At 36.5% G+C, this 14,240-nt stretch overlaps 1 protein-coding gene across 39 annotated transcripts in view; it reads right to left on the bottom strand.

The window, feature by feature from the left end:
* RPS6KB1 (ribosomal protein S6 kinase B1) overlaps window positions 1-14,240 on the bottom strand; it is a 54,537-nt gene that overhangs the window by 9,194 nt on the left and 31,103 nt on the right. For 9 of the 39 annotated variants that reach the window (XM_084299807.1, XM_084299791.1, XM_084299778.1 and 6 more), the window contains 4 exons: window positions 13,982-14,033; window positions 12,717-12,776; window positions 10,348-10,512; window positions 5,765-5,890 (listed from right to left, as the gene is read on the bottom strand). The exons of 2 other annotated variants lie outside the window; for them this stretch is intronic. The gene's annotated coding sequence lies outside the window, so the exon portion shown is untranslated. Of the gene's footprint in view, window positions 1-5,764; window positions 5,891-10,347; window positions 10,513-11,008; window positions 11,182-12,716; window positions 12,777-13,981; window positions 14,034-14,240 lie in introns of all 39 variants that reach the window. 28 more of the 39 variants (XM_084299790.1, XM_084299797.1, XM_084299802.1 and 25 more) reach the window with 17 other exon arrangements.

The following is a 14,240-nucleotide window of genomic DNA, read 5'->3' as shown; positions in this document are numbered from 1 at the left end:
AAGTTTTCCTGTCAACAACATCATTAACCAAATCCCTCAATTTCAAAGTAAATAAAAGCATCTGGGTTTCTCGCACAGCAAGACTGACTTGCATATTTAAGCCTCATATATAGATGAATTTGCACTGGACCAAATTTGCATATTAATGAAGGACTAATTGCTCTTTGCAGTCAATTTTATGCAAATGAATTTACTCCTCTCAGTACAATTTTCATAATGTTCAGAAAAAAACAAAAATGTAAAACTTTTTAAAAGTACACAAATGTGAGACAATCAAGGAAGAAATATCATAATGACATCAAACAGCTTTACATTAAATTGTATATAATTCATCTTTTATATTGTTGCTTTATTTTAACAGCCTCCCACAAAGAAATGAACAATTCATAGAATAACTTCAGCCTATTTCCCCTCCTCAGTCTCAAATTTTAACAGCTTGTAACACCCGCTATATTCTTTTCTTTCCAGCTGAAGGATGGAGCCTGAATTTTTAGAGGAAGTTAAATTTGCTAAGCAGGACTTTATTTTCTCTCAGTCATCTCATGCCACAGATCAGTTATGAGATACCCTTTCCCCCTTGATTTTAAGGTAGTTTCCACCCAGTTCTGCATTACTAAGAAAAAGTTCAAGGCCTTCTTCTAGTCTCTCCCTCTGAGCTAAAATACAATACACTGAGAAAAGGGCAGGGAAGTATAGAGAAAGACAGATAACAACAGATGCTGAGAAAAGAAACGGTGAAATTAGGAAAGGGAAAATATGAATACTGAATTAACAGAAGAAAGGAAGTAGACATGGAGAAATATGATTACTCCATGAGTATATTCAAGTCTAAGAAAAGGAAAATTGAAGGGCTTGGGAGAAAGTTCAAGGCAAAGTAAACAAATGGAAGAGAAAAAGGCAGCCATGAATGTACCCACAGAAAAGTAAAAGAACAAGAAATATAAGAATACAAGAAATAAAGTGACATTCAAGGAAGAACAGAAGATAGATAGATAGATAGATAGATAGATAGATAGATAGATAGATAGATAGATAGATAGATAAAAAAGAAGATATGAAACACGCAGTTTCCTTCTTCTGGCAGAACATAAGGGCAGAGTTAGTGGAAATGCATTAGGAATCTGAATTTGCATGTACAGCCTTCCTCTCTCCAAAGACAAAAGCCTTATTTTAACCGTGAAGACTGATAACCATCATATTTATATATATCATAAAATCACTTACAGGAGACAATTTTAATCAGAAAATGAATAGCATAAAAGTTATACCTTTAAATGACTTCAAGGCCTTTTCTAGGTGGAAACACATGTGAATATGGTTCGGTCTCTTTATCTGCCATCTTTGATTGCGCTTGTTGCTCTTCTCTACAGCTTTTGCTGTTTTAACGTATCCTTTTCAACACACACAGTACTCAAGATGCAGATATATGGTGTATTTATCATGGTATCAAAATGTTGTGTGTGCTTTTTTCCCCCCCTCTCTCTTTTCTGATTATTCCTAGCATCCTATTTGACCCCTAGGCACCACTGCATTTAGCTAACAGATCTCCTGGAATGCCAGAATTTTGTCCCTGAGAAGTAATAATTTATAAACACCAACGTGTTTCATGATCTGAACAAAAGTCTTCAGATGCAAGGTGGAAGGAGCAGAAGTACTGCTAGAAGGTTGCTTTGCAGTCTCTCCTTTTGGTCTTCCCAACCTTGATGACAGAAGCTACAACATTTGGAGCATTTGTTAGGGATGTGCTCCTCCCATGAGTGATCAGGCAATCATTGTACCTAGGCAAGACCTATCCATAGCAAAAAAAGACAGACTTTAGGGCAGAAGGATTAGCAGAAAGGATCAAAACCAAGAAGGACAGGGAAAAAGAAGATTTCACTAGCATAAAAATAAATTTTAAAAAAGGCCACAGAAGAAAGACAAATAGAGTTATAAGATAATAACAGTAAGAACTGAGAAGAATGAAAAAAAACACTGTACCAGGAAAACATTGCAATGCTACTGCTAAAGAACTTTCACCAAGGAAACAAGACTTCAATTTAGCTGATCAGCCTGGAGGACTTGCTATTAAAAGTTATTTGAAAAGAAACTGCAGTTCTTTGTGTACTTTGAAAACACAGCTTTTATTCTGGATTATGAACTCAAAATGTCTTCCTATTTTCCTGATAGAGGAGAAGGGAGGAAAACGCAGCCTCCTTTATAACTTATGCATATGTCATTTGAAAACCTGCTATGGGCACTCCCCCTTTTTTTCTTTTTCCAAAAGATGTCTGGTTCAAGTGATTAATGCTGTGTGAATGTAAACAAAGATAATTATTCAAACAAGAACAAGATGTTCCACCCAAAATGATTAGCTTTTTCAGTGGATGAGATGCCTACTTATAATCATCAAGAAAGGTTAACCTGACCAGACTTAATTAGCTACTTAATACAATAATAAAGATGCATACCTAATTGGTGAGGAAAAGACTGCAGAAGCAACACTGAATCCAAACAAAATATCTCCATCAAGCACAGAGCCTGAGAAATCATGAGCTGTTATTACATGATTACACTGTTCCAAGAATCCCCAAGTTTTTATAAATAATTTTGCAATTGTCTATGTGGAAATTTGCTTGATTAATAATAATAAACATCATATATAAAACAAATGAACAAAAAAGCAAGAAACAGCATCCTTAAAATTCAATGACAAAATTAACCCAATGGTATTTTTTTAAACACTCTGCTTCAAATTCATAGATGAAGTCAGCCAGTTTGTACAGATTATTCGAGGAGTACAGCCTTTAAGTGAAATAAATTACTCGTTTCTTACAGTCAAAAGAACACATTAATCGTTTTCTTGAAATCACGGCTGCAAGGCTACCAAGCAAAGTTCTGTCTGAATTAAGAGACAGTTCTCCCTGGTTAAGTGTATTTTAATAGCTGCTTCTCTGCAGAACAGATGTTTTCAAGTTCGGTGGATATCATAAATATTAAGAACTGAGCAATACATTTTAGAAGGCAGTTCTCATTGATCTGCTAGTATTCAATTTTTGAATGAGACAGACTAGGTTTTAGAATATATAAGGAGATATTTGGCAGATATTACAGACAGTTGATTTAGTGAAAAAAGTATTGTTGTTATTCTCAAATATTTCCCTAATAATTAAATGAAAGCTTTCTATTACAATAATAAAACAACTTTTAAGTATTTAAATGCTATATATATTGGGACTACTTCAAAACATATTACATTTCAAATAACATTAGGAAAATTTATTAGCCTAGTATCTCTGGATAATGTGTGGAGCACTTCCAGCATATAGTTGAAGCAGGCTGTTTCTCAAGGTGTTACCAAATAATGAGTTTTACAGTGGAACACTGGGCATCAGACCTCCCATTCCTGGAGATAACTTTGTTTTTTTCCCCTTTTGGTAAAGTTTAAACACCCCTTAAAATAAACAATTCAGTGCAAGCCAATGTATCCAATATTGATTTATTCTATTCATAAAAAGTAACAACATAATGGTAAATTCAATCCATTCAATGAGAAGTTTATGAGATTAAATATATCAAAAGGGCAATGAAAGCTAATATATAGTGATTAAATAACAATCTGTGAGAAAAAGACACACAACTTTCAATTTCATTATATTGAAATCATATACTGACAAAAGCACGCTTCTGAATTGATTCAAAGGAAGCTGCAGCCACTCTCCTTTTATAACAGCCTGGAAGTTCATAAGGAAAGATTAATTCATCACTTAACTGAAGTATATCTCAAAGTTTTTGATTAGAATCTACACTTCTGAGCCTTCTGGCAGTGCCAATATTGCTGAAACAGGGCATCAGATGCAACACCAGCAATTCTGGAATGCAAGGCCATAAACTGTAAATCAGTTTTGCCCTACTTAAAAATTGGTTTAACAATAAAGGAAGAACTTTAATGATTAATATTTAAGTAGTATAATTATTCCTTTAGAACTAAGTCCAGGAGGACTCTTCATGGGTACACAATGCAAAACTACAATGAAGAAAATGCATTTTTGCTATACCAGGAGTCTTTAATTTATAGGACCCAGCTGAAAGGTACAACACAATTTGTGTGCGCGCTGTGGAAAGAGATCCCACAGAAACTCTTTAGAAGGGGAAATGCTCTCCCATGATGAGGATGACGCCAGTGGATCCCTGGACAAATTGAACAACAAAGCCTAAATACTGCTAAAGCAGAGAACTGTGAACAATATCCACTATGCTTGCTAAAAATCATCACCAGGCAGCTATGCTGGTGCCTTGGTTTTGAGAACCAGACAAGGGCTGTTTTCTTCATCATTACTTTTGAAGTGCAGATTTGGGCAAGCAAAGTCTCCCTTCCTTCCTCTTCCCCTCTCTCCTGCCTTTTGTCACTTCAGGATGGGTGAACACACAAATACTTAGATTTTGGGGAGGAATTATGTAATTATGAGCTAAATACTCTCCCTAACCATTTAGTGAATTAGTGATGTTCAGATGCAAAACTTATTCTGCCCTGGAGGATGGTTAGACAGAAGGTAAGTTCTGCACCTGCACTACAACTAAGGAACAAAGGAGGACTATAATTGCAGCTGCCAATTTTTGCCAACCATACGGGACACCAGAAATGCAAAAACATTTCCCACTACTTAAATAGATCCATGCACTACTGTAAATACAGACAATTCTCTGCCATAGCAGAGTAAACTTCTGTATATTCAAGGAAACAGAAGAGAATTATGTCATCCATTTTGACTCAGAATGCTGTTTGCCAGATAAAGCAATTTACAGAGTTACAGCCACCAACAAAGGATGAGAAAGTGATAGAGGGATAAAGGCTGAACTATGACTTTGTGATGCAAGGAAAGATTCAAAGTAACAGGAGCTTCTCTGATGCAACAGGCAGGCTTTACAACATCACTTCCAGTGGGGGGGATCTCATCAATTGCCTGTGCCTACCATACTCTTAACCCATGCCATAACGCATGGCAATTCATCTACACAGTCAGAGCCTAAGAAGGCTCCACTAAGCACATACATACTGAACAAGGAACAGACAAACAGAAAGATAACTGGCAGCCACTCTTACTAACACGGACTTTGTAGTCCCACCATCATCGTTAAGAAATGCTGCTAAAATACAAAAAAAAAATATATACTGATAATTAGCATCATAACATAAAAATTTATACTGATTAACATCTGAATACTGGAAAATAGTACTCATCATTAATAACAATTGCAACCTTGACTTATTACACTGTATTAAGTTTGAGAATAAGGAATATTTATACCTGAATGCAAATAAAGACATTTACTTCATCAATAGAGTTAGAAAGTAGCCAGGTAATGAAAAGAAGCTGGATTGTCATTCCATATTTATTATTACATTCTTATCCCTTGATCAGTTTCCAAGGGCCACATAGTAGCTAACACGGTAAACTGAAACAAAACGAAATTATAAAACTAAATTGCAAGAAGCAATTGCTGTTTGCTCAGGCATCATTCATTATTTATACTGTTTCAAAATGAAAAATAACGCTGATTTTTTCCTGTACCTTGTACACATGTTCAAACTTGGATATTTTACGTACACCCAATTATTCTTAGCATTTAGTGACTTCAGGCCAGAAAGCACATGCATACATACAACTAGACAAAGACCTACAGATTACAGAGAACATTACAGAGAACATATGGATAAAATACAGAGTATGAGTGCACATATGCAGGCATTTGCATGCAGCAAAAGTAGAGCGATATTTACTACCTAACGCAGATGGAGAAGTTCACTTTGGAGATTTCTGCAGACTTGTGAAGTCTGGGTGATGCATTTGGAATTCATCCTCTCCTCTCCACTGCTGAGGTAACTCAGGGAAATGCATGTTGGCAGTTCCTTTAATGAGTCAAACTAAGACATTTTACCCAATATCCTTCAGTTGCATTAAACACAAACATATAAAACAGGTAGCACAAATACTAAAGTCTAGATTTTTTTTTACTCACATATACAATACACAAAGTCTGAATCATTTTGCAATTAAATCTTAAATAAAATAATTTTTATACAACGTTGGATTGTTCATGAGACAAATTAGTTCTTAGCAACTGAGTAACGGCAAGTAGATCAAGACGTCTCTAGACCTTTTGTTTCCCATCAAATCAATTAAAATCCTGTCTCCTGGGGCATTGCGAGACCCTGCTCGGAGGAGCTCTGTCAAAGGCAGAGTGCAAGTTTTCTGTCCAAAAGGACCGCCTTATTCCATAACTTGGAATGAGCACCTGCCTCAACACTGAAGTGCAAGGTTTTCTGACTCCTCGTCCATTAATTTATTTGTTGCTGGGCATAAGAAAGGTTTACATCACACCTCTTTGAAATACTAAAATAAACTAATCTCTTTCCATCTAAATTTTAATTCACCGCACAGCTTACTTCAGCATTGCATTTATCACCACAAATTATTTGAAAGTAGAGGCAATAAAGAAACTCTATTGAACAAGTGAATGCAGGAAAATGAATACAAAAATATTTATGTTCAAACTTCTATTTATTTTTCTCCAAATTGTTTAAAAAAATGTTTGGTTGGTAGAAGTGATGTGCAGATATTGTAAGAGAAATATTAGGTGACAGTAGAGAAAGGAGCAGATCCTTGTGAACCAACTCCATTTTACCAGGCACATAAGACTAAACTCACCTCAGCTCGATGCAACTGCTAGATCTCCTATATGAATGTTAGACATGAAATAGCAAAAAAGGCTGGCTAGCCAAATTTACCTTATCTTCTTTTTATTATTACTCCCCTTCTACATATTCGATATATCCCTTAATGCTCTTTCCTTTCAGAAGGAAATCTACATCTCTCAAAATAATATTTACAATCTCTGCTGCAATCTCCTCCATGGTAATTCAGTCTGGATGTTTGTTACTTTTTGCGGGGAATAGTTCAGCCCGAGCTCTCCATTTAGAACAAAACAATTTTGTTTTCCTGATATTCTTCATATTCAAATTATTCCAAAATGTAGTACAGAAAATGAGTTAGATAAGGGCATAGGGAAATGTGTGATCCATACGTAGGTGCCACGATGGGCTTACCAGTAACGGATATAGCCTTGAACATTAAAACAACTTTAATGAGATGATATTGACCTAAATGGCAGTTATCTTCAGTACAGAGAAAGAGAGTTGAGTTCCATTTCAGCAGCCTCCACTGACAAATGCTTTAATATCCATTTCTGATTTCCGCTTAAAATACCTTCAGATTGCTACTTAGATACAAGGGAATTTCAGAAACAATCTCCATCTTACTTTCCTATTGTCTTATCATCTTTACACATTCTCTTTCAATTAATTAAAAAGAAGTCCAACCCCCTTTCTCTTCCTCCCTATTCAAAGACAGATATAACACACCCTATCTTTCGCTGCCTCCTCTCTAAATTAGTAACAATATTTTTGTGCAGCCTTTCATAAAGATCCCAGACAACAATAACAGCATCCAGTGCAGCGGGTCTGTTGGCTTATTTCAGGTTATTGCTAACACAGAACCAGAAAGAATTCTTTCTGTTCTCCACCTCTATGTTAGAGGAAGAAGTGCAACCTGTGAGTACTCAAGGCCATGTCTGAACACCAGGAGCAAGGCAGCTGCGGCAGCACAGCCCACAGCCCCTGCCCTCGCAGCTTCCAAGGCACTGCAGCCCATGGCAGGTGGCTTAACACGAGGTCAGCCTCCCTGTGCACGCTGTAAGCACATCACACTGCTGCAGCAACGCTGCATATAGGAAATGGTAACTTCCACGATCAAGATGAGCTATCAATAATCATCTATTTTTATGTGCAGCATGCCATAAATCCTCCTAATTAGTAAACTAGATGTCATCTTTTTAGCAACCAGTCCCCAGCCTACTTCCTTATTTATTTTCTTGAATTCAATTATATTTGCCACCTGCTGGCCCAATCACCTAAATGACAGATTCTGGATGTAAGGTAGGAGCTAGGCCATAAACAATAATTTCATTATAGTTCGATTTAAAATATTTGCCTGCACCTATTTTCTCTGTTTTATGAAGAATGTCTGTGCTACTTCCTCCTCTGGGGCTCTGCTGGCTGTGGGACACTGCATTCCCTGCGGGAGACCCAACAGCAACACCAGCAAGGATGCTGCACAGCTCTGTAGCCTCCACCTCCGAGCCCACAAGGAATCCAACCGAGATTTATCTGGACACGGGGGACCACCAGAGGCTGAATGAAACGTGGTGAAGTGATTTCCAAACCTGGACAGAAAAGCAAAAGCTGATGGGGTCAAAAAATACAGTTGGTTGCTAAAAAGGACCTATGTAAAATAAAGGTGAGGAAATATTTATTTAGAAGATAAAATAATAGAAATTCTTTTGACATGAAAAGAAATGGAGGAGGCTGTAATCCTCCTACTGTTATTTAGCTGTTGTGGAGCTCTGAAAATTCATCTACTCCACAAACCCAATGATTTACATTTCTGAACACTTCCCAAACAAAATCCAGCCTGTAAGGTGCACAGCTTGCAGGCAAACAGTTTAACTTGAAGCCTGAATTCAAATGTTTTGTTCAGTGTAACGGACTGCTCTCAAATTTGGTAAAAGTAAATGAGCACAGAAGCTATTCATTGCCTTTAAGGATTAAATGATGAAGAGACTAGATTGCTATCAAACTGTGAAAGCACACAGTCCTATCGTATATGAGCAGAAGGAAAGATCAAAGACTGAAATCTGTTTTTGTCTGTTTTGTTCTTGACCAGAAACTCAACATCCCAAACAGCAAGGCCCTATAGTTGAGGCCTTCAAAGACACCCACGTTTCCCTCCATCACCTTTTGAAATATGATTTACAAACCTATCTCCAAGAACTTGCTATATCCAGTCCATGCTGAAACCCTTACACCCGCCTCAAAAAACTACCGAAAACGTGGGAAAGCTGCCCTTCTGAAACCAAGTTAACAAAACTCTACGCTGTGACAGGGGACAATAAAAGCACTGACCCAGATACGTGAGCATTTCCCTCACCTCCCACTACTACAGTACATACGTAAATCCATGCTGCTTCCTTTATACTTCCAGAAACTTTCTCAGTTATATTTTCTTATAGCTAGTTAAAAACATGTATAAGTACAATGTATAACCAGTTATTCTCTAGCAACTCTTCTGTGGTTCTGCATCTTCTACTTGGCCAGTCCTTTCCCAGGTTTAAAAAATTAATGTTTTTTCCCAGTTCGAAAAATTAATGTTAACCCAATATTGGATAAAATTACAATTTCACCATCATTATTTTGCAATAGATAGTAATTTGTGTGAGTGTGCAAAGCTGCATTGTACATAAATGAACACATTAACCAAACCGGAGGCATACAGTCAGTTAATGCCCTAATAGAGCAGCCTTGGAGTGAGAAACTGCACAGCATTTTTATGTAGCATTTGGGAAAACTGTGCAGCATGGGAGTTTTGAACATTAATACTGCAGCTGTACTAAATCTACTGTGTCAGCCTCTGTCTGCAAGCAAACTAGATTTAAGGAAGTACATTTTCACTGCAGCATTGGAGGCTGAAAAATGGTAAACTTGGTTAAATTCAACAGAAACTTACTTAAAAAGAATAGACATGAATTATGCGTACCTGTTAAACAGTCACAGACAAACAGTTCTGTACACAGACGATTATGTGACTTGTATAAAGTTTCGAAATATGAATGAAAGAGTAAAGCATTTTACAATTATATTTTAACATCATGGCAATTATAGAGTGATAGAGAACAATTACAGTGTCAGGATATAAACAATGAAATATATACACCATTTCCATTGACCACAGTTTCACTGGTTCATGTCCTTTATCTGCTATCACATCTTTCTCTGAATGTACCATAAAAAGTTAGATGGATATCCGAGTGACCCTGGGCATGATCTGCAGGTATTATTTTGTTGCAGTGCTTCATATTTTCTTTTACATTAGGAAGAAAAAGGATGTTCTGTTGCACACCGAAATATACACAAGAAAAATGCTGTTATCACTGTGATACATTTAAGAAATTTCAACAAATATGCCAACTCTTCTGCAAGCCTTGAACTAGTTTTTCCATCAGCACTGAACATAGCGTTAGCCTCACTGAAGACTGTGCAGAAGACATTCTGCAGGCTCTTTCTGACAAGAGGCACAGAGCAATACCCTCTGTACAGAGATGTGAAGTTGTGCAAGATGGGATGCCTGACCGGGAAGTCTGGAGAAGTATGTGCCCTAATCCACACACACTGGCAAAAGCTTTGGGCATCTGTTATTTCACAGCTGGAGTTCTAACAGAGCTGTAGCATGCTAAATTTATAGGTTCATTTACCTATATCCATCCGCCTTTCCTGATGCTGCTGTTCTCTGTAGCTTTCTTTCCCCTCTCACTGGGCTGAAAAGAATCTTTTGTTGGTCTGAATATACCCAACCATATGTTCCTTGTCCCTGCTCACACAGTTGACATCTCCATTTGGTCTTCTCTTCTACAAAGCTACTGTCAAAAATATAACCATGATAATTTAAAAACAAACAAATACAAACACCCAAGCAGCATGGTGTGATGTACTCGGCATCAAAAGGAGAAACAGAGTAGTAGACCAAACTTTTTGAGTTTGAATGCCTGAAGTTACACATCCAGATCCTTATTTACACATATTAGGAAATCTTTTCCGCAGACAAGCACAGGTCTCCAAGTTACAAGGGCTTTCTGTATCACTCAAAAAGGAGCCTTTTTACATATTTACTTATCTCAGTATTTCTTACCTAACTTCAGGCAATCAAGTCCTACAATTTTCACTTAAACCTTGGTGCTTCAGTTGCCATATCAACAAAAATAAGTCTGTTAAGGTGCTAGAGCCCAAATGGCCTTCAGCATTTTGTTTGTACTTTTGATCTATGAGCACACAGCTGGCCGAAACTGATGGGCAAGACAGTCATTTTCTAGTGAAAACAGGGGAGACAACATCACACTTGGAGTCAAGCAAGCTTACGTGCTTAATCATTGTAACATCTTCTGAAATAAGTTATATAAGAGCCTAAGATGGGTAACAGTATTCCTGCACCAGTGTTTCACCTTGTAAGCAGTTCTTGGGTAAGCAGCAAGTTCTCTTGTAAGCAGTCTTGCATTAATTCTTTCTATTAAAGGTGAAAAGTATTGGGTAAGCTAGAACAGAAGGATATTTCCTTAAATTACGACAATGCTTATCATAAATGGATTTTTATTTGACAGTTTTGAGTGGTATGGGAGTGCTATGATTTAGTTCAGACACTTAAATTCATCTGAAAACTCAGCCCATAAGATTTAATGAATTAAATAGTCTCACCCTAGTCTCAAATTGTATAAATCACAAAATCACCACTCCAAGGAACTGAGTTGGAGGTCTTTGCAAAAAGATGCTAGTGTTGTTTCTTGACATAAGTGCAAACATATTGCATTTTTTCTACCTACTCAAAACTGGTTTAAAGTATGCCACTGGAAGAAAAGCGTACATTACAGCAAGATAACAAATGTGACTTGCTTAACAAACAACAGTGTTATCTCCTTTGACCAGATACCAGGGAGATGGCACTATCTCTTAACCATATGTTGCAGACAAAGCCCCTAGCAGGTTGAAAGTCAAAGAGCATGTGCTACCACATATTCAATTATACTATAACTAAACCACTACAAAATAACCATGTAGCCAACAATGATACAAATACGAAAGGCACAAGGGAAAAATTCTTCTGTGGAAATTAAGTGTCACATTTGGAAACTTGGAGTAGTCAGCTGTAAGGATCCAAAGAGCTGAGGGAAATGGTTTAGTGGGGACTGTTAGCGTTAAGTCAGAGGTTGGACTCGATGATCTTGAGGTCTCTTCCAACCTAGAAAATTCTGTGATTCTGTGTGAAAGGTCATCTACATATTTTCTCCTCCCCTGTGCATCTGATTTCTATCCTTCCTTTGACTTTACTGAAAATTTGCTGGCATAACCCATGCCAGTTTCATCTGCAGCATTCAGTTCAGAAATGTGCTGCCTCTTCACCAAGCTGTTGAAGTCTATACCCGATTTTGTAGTAACTAGGGGCACATGATAACTGTAAATTCAGCAACAAGTAATCCTGTGTTTTGCATAATTCAGTTACTAATTTTTCACTTTCCATGAGCTGCAGCATTACCATGGCATACTATGCTACTGGCCACATGAACGCCTGGAAGCGTGCTCATTGCTGTTACAGTCAACCACTGATTTAAACAAGGGCAAGGATGAGAAAACTATAGGCAGGAGTTTCTATGTGATGCGTATCATAAGAAATTATGTAATGAACAACCATAATTGTGTGCATTATATAAACATCAATATCTCCTCTTGAGCTAAACTAGTTTTATCAATGAAATCAGAACAGAGTGAGCTATGTGTGGGCATTAGCATAAGGATTTCCTAATGGCAAAGCAAGTATTTTTATTTTTATTTAAAGCTGAGGTAAAGAGGGCCTTCCTTGACCCAACACCCTCATGCAAATAACTTCATGGACAAGGAGTTCCTTGACTCTAATGCAACTACTCACTTATGTATACTAATCACATACTCTCAAAGGATTAAGTCCTAAAAATTACCAGAGATAGATCAGACTGCTGAAAGCACAGACAAGTTTCTCCAGAAGCTACTGCTACACATCTGAAAATATTTTACTTGCTCTTTGCATATTCCATTTTACCTGTTATTCCGACAAAATCAAGGAAAATTGAGCAGAGCATCTGAACGTAGTCTGAGTGTTCTGGAGTAAAGAACAAAACAGTGCTCACCAGCTGTCAGATAAGAACCTTCAGAAACACTTCTCAGGATAAATTAAAAATTTTAAGAGAAGCAAATATGAGAGCAATAGCATCATGCAAAATATCATAAATAACTATGAAGTTTTTTCCCTACTTGTTTCTTTTTCTTCTTTTAATATATTTGAGCATGAAGTCCAAACTTACAACACTTAAAAAGGGAAGGGAAGAAAAAAGACAAAGAAAAAAGAAAACAAAAACCAAACCACACTAGTGTCCTAGGGTTCTTTTGTGGAAAGCTACAATATGCAAGAAATTATGCACTGGATATTGATGACAAGGATTTGCTTAGGACATGTCAATGATTTACCAAAATTTAACTCCCAATGACTTTTCTATGAGCCAAAAATCTACATGCTGTTTCTGAGGTTCTCCTTCAGTCTAGTTATTCTATTTTATGCAAGAAACTTAAAAAAAAAAAAAAAAAAAAAAAAAAACTAAACCATCAGTTAATTGATAATGGCACTTTTTTCCTTTATGAGAGAACTTGACTGGCACAAAACAAGTATAAAAGTAACCAATGTGCAATTTCTATTTTACAGCTCTATACAATTATGTTTTAATTCAATAACAGTTAGCCATTTTACCTTTTTTTTTTCCCCAAAAATATCCTTTTATGTTTGTAAGATGTCATACACATAATCTAGTTAATCTTATTATTTGATGAACATGGCTTTACTTGTGGGTAACACTTCCTAATAAACTAACACAACTGTTAATATAAAATCTTTTTTGTTCAAAAAGCAGTAAAAACACCTTTTGTATTGTTAGAAACAGAGATTTTGTATATTGTCACCAAACTAAAAACAGCAAGCAAATATTAACTTTGTGAAGTGCAAAACAAGCTTTATTGACCAGCGAGGTAAATATTGACTGAACCGAAGCAAATATTTAGGTGCTGACGTTAATGGGACAAATCCCATTCAACACAACAAATAAGATCTTGCCTACTATATTCTGTATTTGTATTTATTCCGAAAGTTCTGAAAAAGAAATACCTGGAAATCTTTCTACAATGACAACGCTTCTTAAAAACATAACTGTTTTACCTTAGCAACAGATATGCATTCAGAGGGCCAGAATATTTTAGCATTGTACAAGATGGGGGTTTAATGAATTGTTTTCAAACAGACAGAATGTGTTAACTCACTCACTAAAGTCTGAGCGGGTAACAGCTTCCAAGACCTCTGTTTAACTGATCTCTAAAAAGGTAAACAGAAAGTTAGTCAATTTTCAGCCACTCTTAAACCAACATTTTTCTTACTTACATAGTGGTAACTAATACCAGAATAGAATTTCTCATATCATTTCAGTTATACTTCATTACATATAAAAATTTATGGCAGACAATCTTAATAATTCAAAAGAAAAGCAGACTTTTTTCCCCTGTGAGTTAAGGACTGCCACCC

Source organism: Netta rufina, assembly GCF_964035555.1.
Source record: "Netta rufina genome assembly, chromosome: 21".
Taxonomy (NCBI): Eukaryota; Metazoa; Chordata; class Aves; order Anseriformes; family Anatidae; genus Netta; species Netta rufina.
This window is presented reverse-complemented; position numbering and strand designations above follow the sequence as displayed.